The sequence below is a fragment of the Loxodonta africana genome, chromosome 21, assembly GCF_030014295.1.
Source record: "Loxodonta africana isolate mLoxAfr1 chromosome 21, mLoxAfr1.hap2, whole genome shotgun sequence".
NCBI lineage: Eukaryota > Metazoa > Chordata > Mammalia > Proboscidea > Elephantidae > Loxodonta > Loxodonta africana.
In genome coordinates this window covers 70,415,410-70,423,232 of record NC_087362.1, presented here as the reverse complement: position 1 = coordinate 70,423,232, position 7,823 = coordinate 70,415,410, and the positions used below count along the sequence as shown (strand labels likewise).

Sequence of the window (7,823 nt, the reverse complement as noted above, 5' to 3'; positions counted from 1 at the left end):
TAGGAGGCACTATTCACCTACTCTTCTTATCCTCCACCTTGTGCTCTCCTCTCCTTCCAGTTGGAAATGGTGTGGGGTACGACTTGCATAAGGTGATGATACATGGTGGAGAAAGTGCCAGGAAAGCCTCTGGATCTCTTAGATGCTCAACACCCTCTGTGTGCCGATGGCTGTTGGTTGGTTGGGCATCAACCAGCTCAGGACCAGCATAGTGAGACAGCCCTGCATCCTTCCACTGCTCTGCACCTCTCACCACCACCAGACTTCTGTGGTCCTCTCCTTGCACTGTCACAAGAATACAATTACCCACAGCTCCCAGATAAGAGGGGGTGGGGGAGGGAAATGGCTGCATTAGCAAATTACCAAAGATTGACTTGCATCACTTTCCTTTAATTATGTAAGAATGTTGTACAAATCATTAGGTAAAAATTTGATGTAACTCTTCTTTCAATTAAGCACAATGATGGAGGCAAAGTCTGTATTAGTGTGCAAATTCCCCATGAGAGCATCCTCTCTGCAGAGTGGAATGTCTATTAGCTTTCTGCCAAAATAAAGGTCACCAGACAAGAGCCTCCCGCATCCACCTCTTGCTTCCCTGAACATGCAGTGTAATCAGGCAAGATGTGTCACACCCGGGAAACCAATGGTGCAATTATATTGAATATGTCCCGTGTGTTGCAGCCTGGACCCCTGCTCCACCTCCCAAGGTGCTCAGAGTGCACAGGGTTTACAGCCTGACTCAGAGGACGGAAGGACAGACATACAGTTCATAAGTCTCCTGCTTATGGAATTTGTCTTTCCTGTTGTTTTGATTTAAAACCGGTCCATATTTCAGGAAGAAGTAATAATCTCATACCACAGATTTCTGTTTCCCGTGTCTCATCTGAACTGCCCCAATATCAGATGCTTCCTGTGGGTGACATAATCTGCAAAGAACACATAGAGAGTATGAATCTCAATCCATAAAATCAGGTGTGCATGAACGCAACCTTCTTCATTTTTCTACAGATACTTTGCATCTAATTTGAGTCTCCATTCTGTTGAGAAAATTAACCTCAGACAATTCAGGGCTCTCCTCTAAAACTGGTCTAAGTTCCAGGAAAATATGGACAGTGAACTCAGTGCCTGAGAGGAGGAAGAAGGTCTAGCCCTTGGTCCTTAGTCCATCCACCACAGAGAGCACAGTTTTGAGTGATCCTTGGTTATTCACCTCAGCAGGTCACAGCTCACAGCATCTAATTATCTGAACAGGAAATAGAATCTGAGACAAGTCAAGAAACAGGTGTCTCTGAGAGAAATAAATATACAAGATCATGAGAAGCAAAGCATCTTTTAACTTAGCCATCCCTGCATCCATTGTCCCTGCTTCTAGTAACACCATATTGATTCTATTTTGGGAAAACCATCCCTTCTCACATCTTGGTCCAAATAATTTGCATAAAGATGACTCTCCATCTCAGCTCCAGGAGAGGACACATGACTTATCTAACCAGCCCATTTTATCACCCTAGTTAAACTGACTGGTTCAGGGATAGACCTTTCAGGATCTGTCCACTGAGGGTCTTCACCTGAGCACTTTGCTGGAATTACTGTCAAAGAAGCACTATTTTCTGGGGAAGCTTGCTAAGCTGGGAATTGCTGGTGGCAATCTTTGCCACTACATGGGGAGACCTTTCTTAGAAGCAAAGATGGTGAGACTACATCTCACATACTTTGGACGTGTTGCCAGGAGGGATCAGTCACTGGGGAAGGACATCATGCTTTGTAAAGTAGAGGGTCAGCGAAAAACAGGAAGACTGTCAATGAGATGGACTGACACAGTGGCTGCAACAATGGGCTCAAGTGTAACAACAATTGTGAGGATGGTGCAGGACCAGGCAGTATTTCTTTCCGTTGTACATAGGGTCATTATGAGTCTGAACCTGCTCGATGGCACCTAACAATAGCAACAACTACAAAAATATGTGCGGGGATTAGTAAAGGGCCCCTACAAATAGGGGCACTGAAAGTTGTTTCTTTGGCTTTATTGTAGTTAGAAGGCTCAGGGGATATTCGTCATCTCCCCCTAGGTCCTTTGGTAAAGTCACTTAATATCCATAGGCCTCAGTTTCATCACCTAAAGAAAGATGGTTGATGGAAGTTAAATCTCATTCAGTTCAAACGCACTATATCTCTATAATCTCCTTTGTGGAAGAAATAACATTGCTTAAAATTAGATTTTTCAATATCTGCTTGGATGAAAATCTTTGTGTCCTGCCCTGCCTGCTTGGGTCTTCTGATGGCTCTGGACCTCTGTGTCACTCTATCATACCTCAGTCCTGTAGACCACTCCTCTGCTTCATTGATACGGGCTGGAGAGAGGGGCCAGATGATTCAGGGCAGCTGTTCATGTTTACCGTCTTGGTAGGTGTAGGCCTGACAAAGAAAGAGAGGAGGCAGAACTTTAGAGAATGATACCAGGCTATTGTATTCTCTTAGGAAGTGTTTCTTCCTCAGCTGTCGGGGCAGAGAAGCTTTCTTAAAGAATGTTTTCATACAAAATTCCTAAAATGCTGAAAATACAATAAGATTAACGACCCCTGGAGGCTATGGCTTAAATATTTTATCTTCTTAGATATCAGTTACACTGCACTATCCTCCAAGGATCTAAAGTCTTTTAAATATAGCATCTAATTAATCCTCCTGTCATCTTTGGATGGAGCAGCATCATTACCCCGATTTCACAGGTGAGGGCACAGTAGCTAAGGGAGGGGTGTCCACAGGCACCAGCAGCCCAATTCCAATCAATAGTCTCTGGCCATACCATGGTGGCCAGGCCCGGTGGGGGCATCCTTGGGCAAACTCATTAGAAAGATGCCATTCCTCATCCTCACACCACAAAAGCATTCAGACTACAGCCAGCACAGTCACCAAAAAGATGCCACAGGCAAGGTGGGACATCTCTGCCTCTGAGAGCAAGTGACTCACCTCACCAACAAATTCCAAGGCAGGATCAAGGTGACCACATCTCTAATGAATCACTTGCCTTTTGCATCTTCACAAACAGACTGGTTATTTTAAAAAACAATCACTTAATCCAATCCTTGGACTAAAATGGCATCTTCTGCCAAATCTCCAGCTAACAGTGCAGGTCATCTTTCACTCTCATTTACTCTACACCTGCCTGGTACCAAGCAGCATGCCGGGCATAGACCTCACAAAACCTCCGGTTGCCTAGCCCTGAAGCGCACCTAGTATCAGTCCCACTTCATAGAGACAAGACTGAGCCTACACCAGCTTAACTACTTTGTTCAAACCGAAGAGCTCGTTCAGGGTGAGACCAGGGTCCTTTCTAAGACAGCTTTCCTGCTGTTCCACGGTTTCATTTTTCAAACCATTTTGATTGTTTAGATCCAGTGTTAAGCAATGTGGCCATCATTTCTGGTGACTTCTCCTGGATAAACCTAGGAGATAGAAGCTCAGCACGAGACACTTGCACTGATCGTAACTGTTCCTCTGGGGTCGTCACCATTGAGGGCTGGCTACTTGTGGGCTGGCTGGTATGTCAGGCTTTCAGAAGGGGTACTTTAAACTCAGAAATTACCTGAAGGGTGCCTCAGAGGAAAGCAGCTCTCTCACCGGCAAAACTCAACAATTGTTCAGCATTACTGTCCCTCTTCTTGCCTCTTCCCCAAATCCACAGCCCCAATCCCAGAGTGAAAGCCCAGAGGATGCCCCTACATCATCAGACCAACAAGATTCTCACTTTTGGCCTATGTGATGGTGCTTCCAGAGAAATATAACAGGGATGAAGGGGAAGAGAAAAGGGAGAAAGGGATAACAGAGAAAAAAAGAGAACCAGAGAAAGAAAAGATGGCAAAAAATATGGCAGATGAAGAAAGGTGAGAGAGAATGAAAGAGTGAGACAGACAGAGAAAGAGAATGGATGCGTGTATACCAAAGAGAAAGCAAAAGCAAAAAAAAATACCAAAGGACACCAATTCATGAAAGACAAAAATGGAAAAAGAAACAAATGAAAAGAGGCGGAGAGGGGGAAGAAAAGAGAAAAGGGGAAGCTGGAGGAGAAAACCCAGATTTGAGACAGAAACCCCTGACCCAAGTTGTAAAATGACAAGGATTGAGTGAGCAGTTTTTAATACAAGATAATATTGTCCGTGTAGTCTATAAATATAAAATTAAATGCTGACCTCTATGGTCCATGTCAAAAGTCTGAGCCAGTGTCAGCACATATTGTTTTCATTTGTTTCAAGAGAAAATAGATCAACAACATTAACCTCCCAATGAACAGAGAATTGAATGAATTAAAAAGCAGAACCATAAATCGCACGGGTTTTATTGGCACCGTGATAAACATGCCCCAGGCTTGGTGCAGAGTGGGGTCTGGGATTTTCTCACTACCCCTGCAGCCTCCTCACCACCAAGAAAGAAAAGACGTGTTAAGAGCGGGACCCTGTTCCCCCACTCCCACCACCTCTATCCATCACCATGTGACAAAGGCTCCAGTACACGCTTCAGGAAATATTGAAGAGGAGACCCTGGGAACAAGGCAATTTGGAGAGGCCCTTGGGGAGCCAGAGGTGCCCCAGAACCCCACTCACAGCTGCATTCAACAAGGGGAGTTGTTAGGGGTGAGGGGGAAGCTGGACCTTGAATTTCTAGTCCACAAATCACAGTGGTGCTGACCAGAGCATCCTGGGGGCTCCCGGCCAGTCCCCGACCCACTCCCTGCTCCAGCACTCCTTAGGCCAGTTGGTTATTCATGGGGAGAGCTGCTTGCCAAGGAAGGAAATGCATTTTATTTCCAGCTCAGGAATTCACACCATAACTTGGGCAGTTGCTAAATAAAGCATCATTCCCTCCACAAAGGCAGTTTCATGTGGCCCTTTTAGCACTGACTTCATGATGAATCTGAACGATTCTTAATCATAGAGATGGAGCTAAACAAATGCATCTGCAGAGAAGAGACACGATGTTCACAAGCAGCCACCAAAAGTCAGGCTCCCAGCCTTGTCAGCTTGGCCCCAAGAAGCCAGAGAATAGAATTCCCAGAGACTTCCAGCTTTCCTTCCGCCAATAGCCCACTTACTTTTATTATCTTTCTCTCACATGGCTGCAACTCTGGAGGCAGAGAGGTGGGCAGAGTGGAGACTGAATGCATTCTTTACAATTTCAGCTAGACTTTCAGAAGATCCTTGGATCGCCATCACTACTTGAGAAGAATAAATAGAACACAGTAATTTGGGGAGAAGAATCATTTATGAAAGCAGTCCATACAAGGCTGTATAGATCAGATGGGAAAGAACTTTCATTTATGAACAAAAGTGATGTTCTATATTTATAAACTAGTGGTAAACATATTGACTAGATCATTAAAGCTAAAAAATAATGACCCTTTGGAACAAATTTACTGAGCAATAAAGATTCTTTAGCAATTAAAATATTTTCAGATAAGTAATTATCTTACGAAGCTATTATTTGCTATACCATCTCGACTGGTTTAGCTACGGTTATTTTAAGTATGTCACTGGCTGTGACAAAACTTGGTCAGGGTGACCACAGAGTTAGCTGGGCGCATGGACGTAACGTTTTAATTAAGGTTACATTAACTTAATTAGAGCAGAGAGGCGTCCTCTTTAACCATGTGGGTGTGTGTGGGCACGTGCTTTGGCGTGTGTTTTTCTCAGCCTCTCGAATTAGGATTTCGTCCTTTAGAACAAAATAATACAAATGGCCAGCCCACACAGTGTCCACGACGTGCCATGCCCTCTTCCAGGGCTTTACCCATATAAATACATTCCTTTTCTACCACTACTCTGCCAGGCAGAGCACCAGCCAGATGCCCAGTTTGGTGAGGAAATGCAGGCACAGAAAGATTACATAGCTTGCCCAGGGATTACCCAACTAATAAATGGCGGAGGTAGCACTCCAGCCCAGGCAGTCTGGCTACAAAGTCCCTGCTTTTGACCACTCCACCATATTCTTCTTTCCTTCCTACGTCCTACCAGGCAGTTCCTTGAGTCCCGTGTCATGTTCTCCTGAAGGCCAAGTTGGTCCTTTAGAGTTCACGAGCAATGTCAGTTTCCCGGGCCTGTCCCATTTCAGGCTACAGAGTGGCTTATAAGAGGAATACTACATCTTTGCTGATGCTGGCCCCAATCTGGACACCCAGGACTCTATCCTCATAATTGTTGTTACGCTTAAGCCCGTTGTTGCAGCCACTGTGTCAGTCCATCTCATTGAGGGTCTTCCTCTTTTTTGCTGACCCTCTACTTTACCAAGCATGATGTCCTTCTCCAGGGACTGATCCCTCCTGACAACATGTCCAAAGTACGTGAGACTCAGTTTTGTCATCCTTGCTTCTAAGGAGCACTATGGTTGTGCTTCTTCCAGAACAGATTCTTTCGTTCTTTTGGCAGTCCATGGTATACTTAATATTCTTCTCCAGCACCACAATTCAAAGGCGTCAATTCTTCTTTGGTCTTCCTTATTCATCATCCAGCTTTCACATGCAGGGGCCTCCCCTAGTGTCTCTGAATGTCCCCTGGTAGGGCCCCACGGGGGCTCACGGATGTGTCAGATTGTGAAGGTCAGTCTTGTGCCTTCCCATGTTCACCAAACATTGGTCACTTTGAGCCTCTAAAGGGCTCAGTGGTTGGAGCAGTGCCCGGCTCTGGTGCAATGAAAACAAGAACCCTTACTCCAGCTCTGTGGCTCTATTGTTTAATGTGGTTTTGCGGTAGTGCTCTCTGGGCTCTGCCATTGCTCAAAGTTCTTTCTGGAAACAGCTCCGCAGACCAGGGTGGGGGAATGGAATACCCCTCTGCCCGCAGGACTCTCCTCTCCCCTCCTCAGCCCCTATCCTCAGCCCAGACAAAAGAAACTTCACATAAGTTGAGTCAAGCACATTCTTATGGGTTTGCTTATCTGTTTGCCTTATTGTCCACACCCCTTTGGATCTCAGTTTGCTTGAGGGTTAACATCCGCTATTGAACACACCTCAATGGGACGTGTTTAGTAAATGGTGATGACCATGACTGCCACGCACTATGAAACGCAGAGAAAACTTAGCCAAGTAAACAAGATTTTCATTTTAATACCCCCAAACACAAAAGCAACTACAAATCTATGGTTTTAATGAGCTGATTTCTCTCTTTCCACTCAGTTAACTGTGGCATTTTGGACATGCTGGATCTGATCATCTGGTCAGAATAAATCACCCGCCATGGACTAGGGCTTCAGAAACTAGTTGCCGATTTCTTAGCCATGCTCAGTTGTTGCTGTGAGTCCTAGGCAAAGTAGCTCAGCTTCCCTGAGTCTGTTTCCTTCTCTATAAAAATGGGAATTTCTAAAATATTAACCTCATACAAAACCAAAACCTGTTGCTGTTGAGTTGATTCTAACTCACAGCAACCCTATAAGACAGAGTAGAACTGCCCTATAGTATTTCCAAGGCTGTAATCTTTACAGAAACAGACTGCCACATCTTTCTCCTGTGGAGCGACTGCTGGGTTCAAACTGCTGACCTTTTGAGTGATTAGCAGCCGAGTATTTAACCACTGTACCACCAGGGCTCCATTAACCTCATAAACCTTATAGGGTTTGTAAATGCCTATGTAAAGCATCTAGCAGAGTGCTGGCATCTAGATGATGCTCAATAGAAGCTAGCTCTTAACTGGGGCTGATCTTCCTAGTAATGCAAAAAAAGGCATGGTCTGGGGTCCTAGAGCCCCTCTGCCCACCAATGACAAGCAGTTCCCAATGCCCCACACATCTTCGGGTGGTAGGCATTCTTCCCTTAGAGAAACATCTCTAAGATGTGGCGC

At 45.1% G+C, this 7,823-nt stretch overlaps 1 long non-coding RNA gene across 1 annotated transcript; it reads right to left on the bottom strand.

Annotated features, from left to right (window-relative positions):
* Window positions 1-363: 363 nt before the first annotated feature.
* LOC111752336 (uncharacterized) lies at window positions 364-5,190 on the bottom strand. Its single transcript, XR_002787298.2, has 3 exons — window positions 5,087-5,190; window positions 2,312-2,415; window positions 364-926 (listed from the first exon to the last, which is right to left on the bottom strand). It is a non-coding gene; the product is annotated as an uncharacterized LOC111752336 (long non-coding RNA).
* Between the last annotated feature and the right edge of the window lie 2,633 nt (window positions 5,191-7,823).